Here is a 16,828-nt window from a genome sequence, read left to right as displayed (position 1 = left end):
GGTGAATCTGGGAATCTTGAGGCAATGTTACAACTGCCTCATGTACACAGACAACCCTCTCCTCCTCCCAACAAATTCCAACACATGTGAGAGATGCAACCATATATCCAAACTGGAGGCTAAGCTCTCTCAACTCAGTAATGGCATAACCAGTCAGGAGGAGAAGGAAACCCCACTCACTACAATTCCAGTCTCACATAGACCTACCACGACAGCAAACCAAACACATAAACACACAAAAACATACTTGGAGGCTCTAAATAAAAATCTGCCTAAGCAGCAGAGACCTCCAAAGCAGACACCCAAGCAACCGCTACCCCAAAACAAAACACGTGCAAGACATAGCTCACAAAGCCAGTGTGCTGAACAGTCACAGCCCTAAGGCTAAACAACACACCTGATACACTTGTAATAGGTGACTCTATCGTCAGTCTCACTGACGTCCCGCTCACCAGGCTGAACAAGGAGAAGGTCACGGTGAGCTGCCTGTTGGGTGCTAGGATTTGCCACATAACACAAGCACTCAGGTCACTCCAAGGCAAGTACAAATATGACTCAGTCATTGTCCATGCTGGTGTGAATGACCTGAGACGTACCTCTCTGGACTACATGAAAAGAGACATAGAGGAGCTCTCTGAGCATGTAGCCCTGGCCAGTATGACCCTGACCTTGAGTAGCATCTTACCCTCACCAAGAATGATGCCACAATATGAAGACAAGATGATCAATTTCAACAATTGGCTTAAGCATTGGTGTCATTCAAAGGGGATCCAATGCCTGTCAGCCTGGGATGACATGCTCGACAAGCCACGATGCTTCACTATGGACGGCTTGCACCTGTCACCCCTGGGCTTTCGGATATTGGCAAAGGCTCTTGCCACCCCCATAGTGCCTTTTTTAGGCAAGGCTCAAAAGACAAACCCACCTCCAAAGGTATCACAAGGGATAAGAAACTAAGAGTAATGTTACTCAACTCCAGAAGTCTAAACCTCAAGATGCACGCACTCGAAACTCTCCTTAGCATGGAGAACATCGATATCTGTGCAGTAACAGAAACCTGGTTCAAGGCTCCCGAGAGCACCCCAGCACTACCAGGTTCTACCTCATACCATGCTTTTCGGCCCCAAAACTTGGACCGAACCACAAAAGGAGGGGGATTATCAGTATCAATATTCGTCAAAGATACCCACACCTCCAGGTTGGTGGCACAGCATGAAGCATCAGAGACTATCCATGTGCAACTAACAGTGGGAAAAACTGCCTTCCAGTTTATAGCCCACTACAGACCACCCTCCCAAACCCAGGAACCCCACTTGGCCTTCCTGAGAACACTGGAAAAACTCCAAACACCATTATATTGGGCGACTTCAACTACCCAAACATAGACTGGGGGCATTACTCTAGCTCCAACACCCTAGCCCAAAGGTTCCTAGAATTTATAAACTCAAATGCTATGGAACAACTTGTTACCACTCCCACAAGAGGGGAAAACATACTGGACCTGATCATCACCAACATGGGGGCTCTATGCTCCAGACCAGAAGTGTATCCCTCACTGGTAAGATCAGACCATAAACTAATCTCACTGGATATTCACATCCCGACCCCACCCCCTGCCCAGAAAACCACAGTGAAAAACTTCTCTAAAGCAAATTTCACACTCCTCAAAACTGAGGTGGAATCCTTCAAAGCCCCTGGGCCTGTGGAAAATATGGCCCAGACTGCAGAATCCTTTATAAACGCATTCTATGAACACCTTCAGGAATGCATGAATCATGCAATCCCAAATAAAACCAAGACCCAATCCTCCAAAGGCAGGCGTCCTGTCTGGTGGACCCCAGCCATAAACAAACTATACAATAGAAGGAGGAAGCTACTACATGATAGAGCAAAATCCCAAAAATGGAAGGCATCTCTGATCAGTATTAGCAAAAACTACGGGCATTCATAAAATCGTCTAAGGCCAGCTTTGAGAGAAAAATTGCACAGGACACTAAGGATAATCACAAGGCTTTCTTTAGTTATGTTAGGAACCTGGGTGAGAATTCCCAGATATGCTCAGAATTAGTCCAAAATGACAAAAAATACAGCGAATCCACAGACATTGCCAACATCCTAGCTGACAGGTTCAGCAAACCCCCAACAAAGGGCAAATATCTATCCCAGCAGAGTGCTGCCCCCCTGACATCTCAGATGCTCAGGTAAGAGCCGCCCTCTCCAAAGCAAAAAACACAGCATCAATGGGACCAGACGGTGTCCCGGGCTGCATCCTACATGAACTCCAAGAAGAGCTAAACCCAAACATAAAACTACTGTTCAATCTCAGCTTTACTACAGGATATGTACCCAAAGAGTGGCGTACAGCAACAATGGTCCCTCTCCACAAAGGTGGTGCCTCAACGGATCCTGGAAACTATCGCCCCATAAGCCTGACTAGCTTGGTCTGCAAAGCTATGGAAAGGATCATCATGGACCTCATAAATAAAGATATTGGGGACCTACAGACACTGGATCCTACCCAGTTCGGCTTTGTTAAGAGCAGATCCTGCCTCTTAAACCTGGTCGATTTCTTTGAAACAGTCACCAAGGCCATTGACGAGGGGAAGGTGGTCCACACAGCCTACCTGGACCTCGCAAAAGCCTTCGATACAATACCCCACTCGGGCATTATAGATAAGCTCACCAGCTTAAATATAAACCCCTATGTCACTAGATGGGTTTCAAATTGGCTCAAGGACAGAACCCACATGGTTAGAATTGCTGGAGCCATGTCAGACTCCAAACCAGTTACAAGTGGCGTCCCACAATGCTCAGTCCTGGAACCTCCCTTGTTTGGTATATATTTCTCGGAGGTACAGGCCAACATGGAAGGACTGTGGCTGACCAAGTTCGCAGATGACTGCAAACTAGGCGCCATAATTGACTCTCCAGCTGACACAAGCATCCTACAAAAGGGCCTCATAGAAACAGACAACTGGTGCCAGAGCCATCGCCTCAAGCTAAATGCTAAAAAGTGTATAGTCATCCTCTTCAGCAAAAACAAAGTGCCCACAAATTACCACATAGGTGGTAATCCATTAAGTATGGAAGAAGTAATTAGGGACCTGGGGACCCAAGTTGATAGCAATCTCTCATTTGAAAACCACGTGGCCAAAGTGGTTAGAAAAACATTTTATATAGCCCACCTAATCATGAAGGGATTCACATCTAGATCAGGGAGGTCATCGTGCCTCTTTACTCATCACTCATCAGGCCCATAATTGAGTACAATGCCCCTTTTGGGATGTACCTTACCAGACACCTGCAGCAACTAGAAAGACCCCAAAAGTACCTCACCAAGAGGATCAAAGGGCTCAAACAGATGCCATATGCTGCCCGGTTAAAGAAACTCCAGCTCTACTCAGTGGCATACCACCTGCTCAGAGGTGATCTGTGCCTGATGTATAAAGCCATGTCCAACCCGGAATTAATGGACATGCTGCACATCAGAAAATCCAAATCCCATCGAGCTACACGCTCGAGAGACTTGAACCTCAGCACTGAAATAAATAGGACATGCTGGAGGGACAGATTCATAACCCAGAGGCTCCCTCCACTCTGGAATAAAATCCCAGTCCAGGTTAGGCAGAGTCCCTCATTGACTCTCTTCAAGAGGAATCTTGATGAGTGGATGGGAGATCATAGGTTTACTGTGGGTATCACTTCTGTGTCACTGTTAGACAGAGGCACAGTATACTAACCTCGAAAAAGGACATAGCAAAATTCATTTAAAATGGGTGGCAAAAGCCAAACACACTCTGGCTAGGCTTATAAATGCCCTAGGGCAAATAGCCTAGTATGAACCTATGAACCTATGAACCTATAAATCTGCTGATTTTGTTGAGGTACATCTACAATGTTTAAAATTTGGGCACAGGCAATTGCAAAAATGGAGGTAGTCCAGATTCAAATAGGGTCATCAGTATACCTTTGTGGAAAATTAAGTTAGACGCTACTTGTTCTTGGACAGCATTTTACTGTGGTGTGGGAAGCAGTACAGCCAACTATATGCCAAGATTTTTTAACATGGCTACACATACAAGTGGACTGTTTGAGGGATATTGCAGTTTTAGCAGAGGGGATTTTGTCTTTGTTGCCTTACGATAGGATTTATGTTTCATTGATGGAGTTCACTGTAAGGTATTTATTAGTGCACTGGTTATAGTGCACTAATAAATGTTGTAACACAGATATATTTCTACACTTTACAGGTGGCACCAAGCTGATAAAAACAAGATAATTTGCATATAAGGAGGCTTCAAGAGCATGCTGATCAATAGTAATGGATGTGTTAGCCAAGAACAAAAGGAAACCAGATGGGGATCAAGAAAGGATATCTATGGAATGGGACCTGCTGAGTAAGCCATATTGCAGCGAGCTGTGAGGGTTCTGTCACAAGGAGCTTTGACAAGGGAGATCGGATGTGGTTTTCCTAACCAGGAGAGTGTGATTCCTGCTAAGTACTTCAGTTTTCTTTATCCACCAATAAAGCACCATTGATGTGCCAACTGATCATATTTTATGTTATGGTGTTTGTTTTTGACTGGGGGCAGTTATAGTGCTAAAACTCTGGCTGATGTATGTTTAACTTGTAAAGAGATTTTATATAACTGAAGATCTTCCAACAGTTGCATAAGAACTACCTGCCAATTACATTCACAAAGGCGGGGCAGTAAAAAGAAGGATCCAGCGTGACAGATTTTTTTTTTTTTTGTGGGGGTGGCTGTTTCCTTGTCTGCAGGAGTTATGGGTATGGTTTTCCAAATTTCTTGAACTGTATTCAAGGAGAGAGACTAACAAATAATTTAGAAGGCCAATCCATGTAGTTAAGAATAGTTCTTTCTTAATTAGTTGAAGTATAAAATATCATTACATTCATGGCAAAATGTTAATTTATGAAAATGGGATTTACCTAATGAGATATTACCTTCCTCTGAGGTGGTGTGACCTTAGAGTAGAAATATGATTCTGCAGATCATGCAAGCACTCAGGTCACTTACCACTAAGTACCAGTATGTCTCAGTCATTGTCCATGTGTGTGAGTGACCTGATATGTAATTCCTTGGACTATATGAAGAGAGATACGATTGAGCTCTCAGAATATGTGTCAGAAGCAGGTATTAGCCTACAACTGAAGAGGATTCTACCATCTCCAAGAATGATGCCACAATATCATCAGAAAATGATCAACTTTAACAATTGGCTTAGCTAGTGGTGTCATTCCAAAGGGCTCCAATACTTGTCAGCCTGGGAGGACATGGTTGACAGGCCATGATGCTTTGCCAGGGATGGTTTTCACTTGTCACTTCTAGGTTTTTGGATATTGGCCATACATTATGTACCCCTATCATCCTTTTTTAGGTATTGCCAAACAAACAAACCTTCCAACATAACAAAAGCTACTCAGGACAAAATAAAGGTTCTACTGCTCAATGCTAGGACTCTTCAACAAGAAACTGCACTCCCTGGAAGTTCTCCTCACCCTGGAGAATGCTGATGTCTGTGCAGTTACTGAAACATGGTTCAAAGCCATGGAAAGCACTCTGGCAGTGCATGGCTATAATGCCTTTCATGCATTCTGACCACCCACTGAACATGAAAGGTTAAAAAGTGGAGGCGTATCTATCTACATAAAGGATAAGCACAACTCAAAGCTGGTCAAACAATATGACATGCTTGAGCTACTCTATGTCCAACTAACCATGGAAAAATACAAACCATATTCTTGCTAGATACAGGTCCCCTACCATGAGCCAGGAAACCCATACATCATACCTGAAGTTACTAGAATCACAACATCCAGCCCAATACCATGCTCATGGGTAATTTTAACTACCCCTCCATTAATTGGGAGGCATACATGACCACTAGCATGTAGGCCCATATACTTCTTAACTTTGTAAAGTCAAATGCCTTAGAGTAGCTAGTCTACACTCCCACTAGGGGAACAAATATCCCAGATCTGGTGCTCACAAATATGTGAGAGTGCTGCACCCTCCTAATGTGATGTCTTCACTGGTAAGATCAGATCTCAAAGTGATCTTCCTTGAAATAAAAGTAAAACTAGTCCCACCACCAAACCCCCCAAAACTTTAAGAACTTCTCTAAGGTAAATTACTCCCATTAAGGGATGGCATAGCTAGTTTCCAAGCTCCCCCAAAACCATAAAACATAGAAACCTATGCAGAGGTGCATGCTAAAGCCCTGTATGATCATATAAACAACTGCATAGAAACAGCAGTATAAAACAGAAATAAACTCAGGTCAAACCATAAAAACAAGCCACTCTGGTGGACCCTGGTATAAATAGGTTGTACAACAAAAGAAAGAAAATCCTGTTGAAAACTAAGAAAAAAATGTGTACAACAGAGCAAAAAAGTCCCTCATTAGTCTAAACAAGTAAATTAGGGAACTAGTGAAGTCTCTGAAAGCAGACTTTGAGGTAAACATAGCCTCTAAAGCTAAGGACAACCATAAGGTATTTTTCAGTTATGTGCACAATCTTATAAGTAAAGGTATGGCATTCAGATCCAAGGAAATTATAGTTCCTCTGTACTCGGCCTTCAGTAGAGCAATAATAGAGTAGAGTTCGTCATTTGGCATGTACTTGACTAGGCACTTACAGCAGCTGGAGCAACTTCAGAGTTTTCTCACAGAGAAAACACAGGCTGTAAACAATATATCCTGTGTGAATAGATTAAAAGCCCTATCCCTTTACTCTGTCTCCTACCGACTATTAAGGGGTGACCTATGTCTGACCTACAAGGCTGTCAGAAATCCAGCCCTGATAGAGCTGCTACACATCCACAAGTCAAATAGAATGAGAGTCACCCAGTCTAGGGATCTAAACTTAGTGACTCAAACAAAACATGCTGGAGAGACAGATATGTGTCTCAGAGATTGCTCCTTCTTTGAAACTGGCTTCCTATTCACATTAAGCAGAGCCCTTCCCTGACCCACTTAAAGTGCAATTTGGATTAATGGATGGAGAATTGTAAATTCACACCTGGGATAGTGCCTATGTCTCTTATGAACAGGGGCAGTCTGTAAGATACTCAATGCATAGGCACAAATCCATGCCATTGTTTGCAACTAGGGGCCTTATATTGTGTAAAATTGGGTTGTATTGGCTAGGCTTGTAAGGGCTCTTAAGCTTTTAGCCTAGTAATCTCCTGTGAACATATAAGCCTATGTAAAGTGGAGGTGCATACAACTCTTCATCTGGAGGGGAGTTTTTTTTTTTCTGTTAAGTTAATATTTTCCTAACTGTACATTCAATTTTTGAATATAACAATGATTTACAGTTTGATGATTGACATGAAAACTGTTAAGAATCTGACTAGTCACCTAATTAAGGAACTAGCATTCTGTGCGGACTTAAACAGGTTTTCCACTTGAGTACTATGATGGTTATGACTTACATATGAACACACATATGAAAAAAAAAACATTGAGGAAGGCCAGTGGAATACTTAGGCCACTTGACTGTCACAGCTAGGTCTTATGCAACTAGCCCCTCTTTTTTTCAAACAAGAAAATCTTTATTAAATTATCACATATGACATAGCCAATGATTATCGTCATCATCATGGGGACAGGGTATCGTGTTAACTGTCACCATCTCTCTTGATTCAGTGCCACACTCTTGCCTTCTTCAACACACATACCTGACTGTTGCAGATCCTCTTTCACACAATCCATCCACCTCTTTGCTGGATGTCCTCACTTCCTCTTACCTTCTTCCTGTCTGTCCCAAATCTTCTTCACCAGATTGTCTTCTGCTTTTCTGCACATGTGTCTGAACCACTGTAATCTGTTCTCTTTGATCTTTTCTGCAATTGGAGCTACTTTGGCTTCTACTCTTATGTCCTCATTTCTTTGTCTGTCCCACAGTATGCATCCAACCACCCTTCTCAGGCACTTCATTTCCATCACCTCTAGCATCTTCATCTGCTCTGCCTTTACTGCCCAGGTTTCTGTATCATACAGTAGTACTGGTCACACCACTGTCTTGTACACCTTACTTTTCAACTTCTTTGGCATTCTTCTGTCATAGACTACACCTGAAACTCTATGCCAGTTGGCTGCAGCCCCTCTGATTCTAGCTTTGACCTGTTCATTCAGACTTTCTTTCTCTTCAACCACCCCTCCCAGATACTTGAAGCTATTTACCTGTTCCGCTATCTTCCCTTCTATCTCAGTTCTCAACATCTTCTAATTTTCTGAATTTGCGACCATACTACTGTCTTATCTGGGCTTAGTTTCATCCCATGTGCCTTCAGTTTTGCATTCCATTCCCCTATCCTTTGCTGAAGTCCTTGCTCAGAGTCTGCCTGTAATGCCACATCATCTGCATACAGCAACTTTGTTGATCTGGCCTTTCCAACCTGTTTACTAATGTAATCCCTCACCAGTATGAACAGCAGTGGGCTCGGAGCCGAACCCTGGTGTACACCCACTCCCACTGGGAACCCCTCCGTGAGGCCGAACACTGTTTGTACTTGAGTCATTGGGTCCTTGTACATAGTCTGCACTAATTCTACCAATGTTTCTGGGACTTCAAACCACTGGAGTACTGCCCAGATCAGCTTTCATGGGACCTTGTCATATGCTTTCTCCAAGTCTAGGAATGCCTAGTCGGACTCTTTCCTTATCTCTAGCTATTTCGCAACTATCTGTCTCACTGCAAACATTGGGTCAGTTGTGCTGCATCCTGATCTGAATCTGAACTGCTCATCTCCCATCTTACATTCTACTACTCTGTGTATCTGTTTATCAATCACCCTCTCCAGAACTTTCATGCAATGTGATAGGAGGTGATGCCTCTGTACTGCCCAGAGTTGTGGATGTCCCCTTTGTTCTTGTACACTGGAATGAGTATGCTTATTCTCCAGTCATTTGGGATACACCTTTCTCTCCACACTGCTATGAGTACCCTCAGCAGCCATTTCTCCCCTGTTTCACCCAGCATCTTTGTCATGTCTGCTGTGACATCATCTGATCCTGCTGCAATCCCTGACTTCATGTTCATTAGTGCTGTTCTTACTTCTTGTAGGGTGGGCTCCTCTTCTTCTCTCATTGTAGGCTGTTTCTGGGGCAGTACAACTTCTATGGGATATTCTTCATTCAGAAGCTGTTGGAAATACACCTTCCATCTGCCTTCGATGTCATATGGACTGATGAGCAGGTTGTTGCTGGCATCCCTTATGAAGGGTGTCTGACTATCTTCTTTATCTTTCTGTCTTTGCCTTGCAACCTGATATAGCTTCTGTGTACCACCTACTGAGTCACTTTCCAGAAGTTGGTAGAGTGCCTCCGATGCCCTATTCTTTGCTATTACATCTCCTTTCTTATCTTCTTTTTTATCCAACCAGTATTCCTTCCTAGCCTGGTCGGTCTTTTTTAGCTCGCATTTTTTCCTGCACTCCTTCTTTCTTTTGACCACTTCCTGGACTTCTGCATTCCACCACCAGCTTTCCTTATGTACCTTATTTCCATACCTGGCTCGGCCGCATATCTATTCTGTAGTCCTAACACATGCTGTTTTAGGTGCTGCCATTCTGCTCAATTCCATCTATTTCCTCATCTTTTTGGAGTGCTAGAGCCCTGAGTAATTCCTTGAACTGCTGAACTTTCTCTCCAGTCAACTACCAGATCTTCAGCCTGGTCTCTGTTGACCTTAGAGTCATCTCTGACCACTGCTTGCAGCTGATTGTGGTAACCAATGGTTTATGCTGTGGGCTGACCGTTTCACTGGAGATGACTTTTCAATCATGGATTCTACCCCAGTGCCTTTTCTTTACTAGGAGGAAGTCTACCTGAGTTGCATGTTGGCTACTCTTGTATGTGATTTTGTGACTACCTCTCTTTCTGAACCATGTTTTGGCTACTATCAAGCCATTTGCCAGACAAAAGTCTAGAATGGCTTCTCCTTCTTTATTCTTGTTGTCCCACCCATGTGGACCCAAGTAGTCCTCATCCTGTTCTGACTGAGCTGATATGTGCATTCAAGTCACCCATTATCAACACTAGTTCATGTTGTCCTGCTTTATCTAGTAGGTCCTGCAACTGCTGTCTGAATGCACCATTTTCCTCACTATCACAACCCTGCTGTAGGGCATAGGCTTAGATTAAGAATACTGCCCTATCATTACACTGGAGTCTGATTGCCATGAGTCTGTCATTAATGCTGATGATATCCCTCACTGCCTTCTGAAGCCTGTCAGTCACCACAATTCCCACACCATTTCTAGCCTCTCTCCTTCTGAGTAGTAGACTCTGGATCCCAAGCCAAGTGGCTTTGCTGCACTGCCCTTCCATCTTGTCTCGGATACATAGAATATCCAGCCTTCTCCATATCATGTCATCCACTTCCAAGCTGAGTCCTGTCAGTGAACCTACATTAAGTGTAGTAATTCTCAGTTCATGTTTGGCAGGTTGATTGGTTTTATGTCTAGCTTTCTCTCAACAGAGTTATCCCAAGTTAACCCAGGCTGGGCAATTAGACACCGGCTGGCCAGTAGCTTATTGACCCAGGGCTGCTTGGCTTTATGGCAGGCACACACTGACCAATAGGGGCACATATACTCCTTCCACTGTTAACATGGGTCCAAGGCGTAGGTTGGAGTAGGCCGGGTCTTTAACCCACTTAGAACCAGTAACTACCCATGCCCATTTTGGCAATATTAGTCAACATGACTGAATCACCTAGAGCCATGTTTTAAATAGGCAATCGTACATTTATATAAATGAAAACAAACCATATTGACATAATTTTATTTGCAAACACATCACTTATAATCTACACAGCCACTATCGTTCATACATTGCATACTTAGCTCATTCAGATCATGCCTTCTTTTAAACCGTGTTCCTCCTCTTCATGTACTGTTCCCACAATTCCCATTTTTTTCTATGTAATTTGCTCCTTCCCATTCCTAAAGATCCCAATTCCATTTATTTTATCTCTGTTACTATATGCACTACTTCTAGTAAAGTTGGTTTAGACTTTGATTTCCATTTTCTAGTAATTGCTTTTTTGGCAGCCACCATAATTAGACTCAGCAAGGCCTTACTATGTCTAGGCAATGCTGATTCTGTATAATAGCTAAAAACAAAAAAAATAATTTCCTCAGTTACACCAATTTACTCACCCAGTATCTCTGACAGAGCACTGTGTAGGGAATATTTTAAGTCAGCCAACTCATTACACTCCCAAAAAATATATTCTCAATTGCCTGTTTCTTCCCAATCACACCTCCAACATTTGCTGTCTACTTGAGGAAAAATTATTTGGAGTCTACATGGGGTATAAAAATACCTATGTAAATACTTCCAAGCAAAGATCTTAAATCTTCCAGACTTTTTTTACATATTTGGGAGATATACATATATCCCTTCATTGCTTCTTTGTGAATTGCTTATCCAATCTCTCTTCCCAATCCATTCTAACCTGATTGTTATATTAGCATGCAATATTTTGTATGCGCTACTAATTTATCCTTTTTTAACAGCAGCTTCTGTTCTAGAGTCTAGTAAAACTCTACCAGTGCTGATCTTTCACTTAGGATCCCCCTATTTCTTTCTCTTTGCATATTATCAGTCCTTGATAGGGAAGGCAATATCTTGCTTGCAGTCCAAATAAATTCTTAGCCTGTTCACATTCTATTACCTTTCCTTCTCTAATTATTTGCTTCCAATACCTTGGTTCTTTTTTATGCACCTACCCCCTTGTCATCCTTGCCACCACCACAAGCTTCCTTCAATGTATTTCTACAATGCCATTCATGGACAGTGAGGAAACAGAAACCTGAGTCAGTGGCTGACTGGGAATGACTTCTATATTACTATTCCAGCTCCCCAGTGGCATTGTAGAGTAGTGTTTCATGCTGCTGTCTTGACTCTCCAGTTTGGTTCCTGGCTAAGATGCCTTTTGTGTGGAATCTGCACTTTCATGTGAGCTTTCACCTGCAGCTTTGTTTTTTTCCCACAACCTAAACATTTTTTTTTGAGAAGCAATAATTGGTGTCTATAGGTACCACCCAAATCTGTATTTGCTTTTTTTTTCATGGTTTATGAATGCCTTTACCACCTGACATGGTGTTCCTCTAATTTACCTACCACCTGAAATGGTGTTCTCTAAATTACCTGTAGAAAAGCATGCTATATCTGTAGTGAGAGTGTATATATGTCATGCAATAGACCTGTGTCCACCTTTGACTGACTATGCTGCTTGCAAGGATAGGGTTTAGCTACCCCAAATTATAATGCAGGTACCCCTTGGGGTAGGTCTTGAGTGGGTGTTGTATATTAACAAAGCCCTAGCTAGTTGTCATTTAGTTGGAGCTTGTGCCAGTAAATCAAAGGGATGCCACAGTGACTGAGAGGTCTCATGTTTAGATCTTAATTCTGATCTCTATTTACTGTCTGTTTGAAGTGATTAATGTTCTCATTGTATGTTTGTAAGTTATATATTAGAATTATGGTCTCATCCACCCTTTCTGTGATTATGGCCTTATTGCCTGAGCGGGTGAGGCAAACACTGATAATCTAAAATGTCCCTCATGAATGCTCATTTAAGAAATCTGAAAACCTCAGCAAGAACAGGAATACCAGGTACATCACCTGGAGCCAAGCCTGAGGGTGGTGTTCACCAGTGAGTGTGAGACGGACAGATCACCATCATCATCAACCCCCTTTTCCCATTTTCTACAGGGGGTTCAGGGTGTTGTGTCAACTGTTGCTATTTCTCTCTATTTATTGCCACTCTCCTGCCTTCTTCAACACTCATGCCTGATTGGAACAGGTCTTCTCAGACACAATCCACCCACCTGTTTTCTGGATGACCTCATTTTCTCTTGCCTTCTTCCTGTCTGACCCCAAATCTTCTTTACCAGACTGCCTTCTGCTTTTCTACACAGTTGTCCAAACCACTGTAATCTGTTTTATTTAACATTTTCTGCACTTGACTCTACTTTGGCTTCTGCTATCTCCTTATTTCTTCATCTGCCCTACAATGTGCATCATACCATCTGTCTCAGATGTAACATCTCCACTACTGACCGGATTCAGCCTGGAAGAAGCTGTGTGGAGTTGACGTCTGGGCTTTTCACCCACAAGCTGAGGGCGTGAGGACCAGGTGCAGTGCCAGTCACGTGACAAGCAGGAGAGAGGGAAGCATAAGAGGGACAAAATGTCTGCATTGGAAGTTTGTTCTTGAGACATATTATGTCAAGTCACTGTTAGGAAGGAAATGCAGCTTGCGAGGTGTAAATGTGCCCAGCTAGATTAGTTTGCATTACATTTGCTCAAAGCACTGATTATGGTTTCATATTTCTTAAGCTAGGGTTTTCTTTCCCTTACTTTGAGCTGCTCTTTGGGATAGGTCTTGAGTGGGTGCTGGACATTAATAATAAAGCCCCAGCTATTTGCCATTCAGTTGGAGCCTGTGCCAGTAAGCAAGAGGAACATGTCAGTGTGAGTCTAAGTTGCAGAAAGTTGAAACTCTTGTCTATTGTTTGTGCATATGTACTTAAGAACTATCCAGAGAATTATGTATTCTAAGAGACTATGGCTCCAGTGCTTGACAGGATATCACATATGGACTCTACGTGTACCAGAAGACTTCAGCACTCATATGGGGAATGATGGAGATGCCTTGAGGTGAGTGACTGAAAAGAGCAGCCTGCCTGGTTTGAACCTGAGTAGTGAATTGTTGGACTTCATTTCTCCTTACTAATGCTCCATAACAAACAGCAACAGGCAGAGGTTCTCTACAATTTACAGCATGCTTTTAGCCATGGATACAGTACTATCACTGACATCTTTTCCCTCACAGAAAATATATATACCAATATGGAACAAGGCAATGTTACAGAAGCCATATTCCTTGATTTGAGTAAAGCATTTGACATGGTACATCATACTTCACCGCTGCAGAAACTAGCTGACATAGGTTTGTCTTCCAAAGTCATCATGTGGTTTAAAAGTTACCTTACACAACACTCATTTACCTTCTTAGACTCCAGTAACTATTGCCAGTTTGGGTACACCAAGAAAAGTGTATCCACAAGGATCTGTACTTGGTCCTCTTCTCTTCTTTTTTTTTTACATTAATGATCTTCCTTGGGACTTATCTCATGTCAGCTTTACAATATATACAGATAACATTGTCCTTGCCAGGACTTGCACTAACTTCCATTCTCTCACCATTGAATTACAAAACACTTCTAAACTGTCTGAATCTGGCTGCTCTACAATAATCTTACAGTCAGCACTCACAAAACATCTATAATATTGTTTAGTACCCCTAAAAAACTCCCTAATGTTCATGCTTTTACTGTATCTAACCCCTCTGGCACTGTTGTCCCCCCTCATTATGTAACAGAGATAACCTGGACTTCTTAAAAAAACACAAATAAGTGTGCTGGACAGATCAAGGAACACATTCCAATTAATGCTTTAATAAACTCCAAAGAAACCACAAATAAATGAGTTTACCTTGGACTTCTATTTGATTTTCACCTTAGCTTCTATATATATATATATATATATATATATATATATATATATATATATATATATATATATATATATATATATATATATATATATATATATATATATATATATGCATAATTAGTCATAATTAAATAAGATCTTGACACAATTAAAGATATCATACAAAATTATTAATCTTTTAGCCTGGTCAGGAAACAATATCTTCCTCCTTCAAACAACTGACTATAAAGTTCTAAGATTTATGTAGCTTAACTATAGCAAATATCACCGTGTTAACTCTACGTAAAACCAACAGGCTTTCTGTTAGTGCTGCATCTTCCCTTTGTTTTGAATATAGGTGTATAGGAAGGTACTAGGCTATCTGCCCAAGGGCATTTATAAGCCTAGACAGACTGTGTCGGCTTTCGCCACCCCATTGATTGATTAACTGATCCTCTGTCAAGCAGAGCCAATGAAGTGATCCCAGGGGTGTATTTTCTGTTACCCATCCATTCGTCAAGGTTTCTCTTGAAGAGTGTTAGTGAGGGGCTCTGCCTAATGTAGTTTGGAATTTTGTTCCAAAGCATGGGGAGTCTCTGTGACAGGACTCTATCCCTCCAGCATGTTCTATTTATCGTTATGGTGAGGTTTAGCTCACTAGAGCACATGGCTCACAATGACTTGGATTTCTTTAGATGGAGCATGTCCATCAATTCTGAGTTGGACATGGATTTGTAAGTAAGGCGATATGCCACTGAGTATAGCCAGAGTTTTTTCAGTCATGCTGCATAGGACATATGTTTGAGGCCAGTAATCCTCTTGGTGAGGTACTTTTGTGGTCTCTCCAGCTGTTGGAAATGTCTTGTGAGGTACATCCCAAGTGGGGCATTGTACTCTATGATGAGTGACGAGTAGAGAGGCACTATAACCTCTTTATTTCTAGATGCGAACCTTTTAGAAATTAGATGGGCCACATAGAAGGATTTCCTAACTACTTTGGCAATATGATTGTCAAAGGAGAGATTACTATCTACCTGGGTCCCCAGATCTCTTATTACCTCTTCTATATTAAAGGGACTGCCACCTATGTGGTAATTCGTTGGTGTTTTGCTTTTCCCAAATGGGATGACTATGCATTTTTTGACATTTAGCTTGAGGCCATGACTTTGACACCAGGTGTCTATCTCAGTAAGGCCCTTTTGTAGGATGTCCATGTCAGCCAGAGAGTCAGTTATGGCTCCCAGTTTGCAGTCATCGGTGAACTTGGTTAGCCATAGTCCTCCTGTGTTTGCCTGTACTTCTGAGAAGTATATGCTGAACAGTAGGGGTCCCAGGACTGAGCCTTGCGGGACACCACTTGTGACTGGTTTATAGTTGGACCTGGAGCCCGCTATTCTTACTGTGTGAGTTCTGTCTGTAAAGCCAGTTGGCAACCCATCTCGTGACATAGGGGTTTATATTCAGGCTGGTGAGTTTTTCTGTAATACCCGAGTGGGGAATGGTGTTGAAAGCCTTGGCGAGGTCAAGGTAGGCTGTGTGAACAACCTTTCCCTCATCTATGGCCTTGGTGACTGTCTCAAAGAAGTCAACCAGGTTTAGTAGGCATGTTCTGCCCTTAACAAAGCCATACTGGGTCGGATCAAGTGTTTGGAGATTCCCAATGTCTTTGTTAATGAGTTCCATGATGATGCACTCCATAGCCTTGCAGATCAGACTAGTCAGGCTTATGGGGTGGTAGTTACCAGGGTCAGTTGTGGCCCCTCCATTGTGGAGTGGAATAATCGTTGCTGTGCACCATTCTATGGGCACGTAGCCTATGGAGAGGCTGAGGTTGAACAGCGTGTTTAGGTGGGGGGTTAATTCTGTAGTTCGTGCAAGACGCAGCCTGGTACACCATCTGGCCCCTTTGATGCTGTGTTTTTGACTTTTGAAAGGGCTATTTTCACCTGTGCATCTGTGATTTCTGGGACACTACACTTTTCCAGTATTGTTGTGGGACTTTTGGGGGTGAGAGGGGGTGAAGTTTGCACTGAATCTATCTGCCATGATGTTGGCAATATCAGTAGGTTCAGTATATTTTGTGCTATTTTGCACTAGTTCAGTGCATATCTGTGAGTTGCCACTTAGATTCTTAACATAGCTAAAGAAGGCTTTGTGGTTATCATTTGAACCCTTGGCTATTTTTCTTTCAAAGTTAGCCTTGGATGATTTTATGAGGGACCTTAGTTTCATTACCTTTAAGTTTCTTCACAGCAATTACTGTCCAAATTTACTCAAGAAACTGGCATTT

Source organism: Protopterus annectens, chromosome 6.part0, assembly GCF_019279795.1.
Source record: "Protopterus annectens isolate FY-2018-M chromosome 6.part0, PAN1.0, whole genome shotgun sequence".
NCBI classification, from domain to species: domain Eukaryota; kingdom Metazoa; phylum Chordata; order Ceratodontiformes; family Protopteridae; genus Protopterus; species Protopterus annectens.
The sequence above is the reverse complement of the archived record's forward strand: the minus strand, read 5'-3'. Positions refer to the sequence as shown.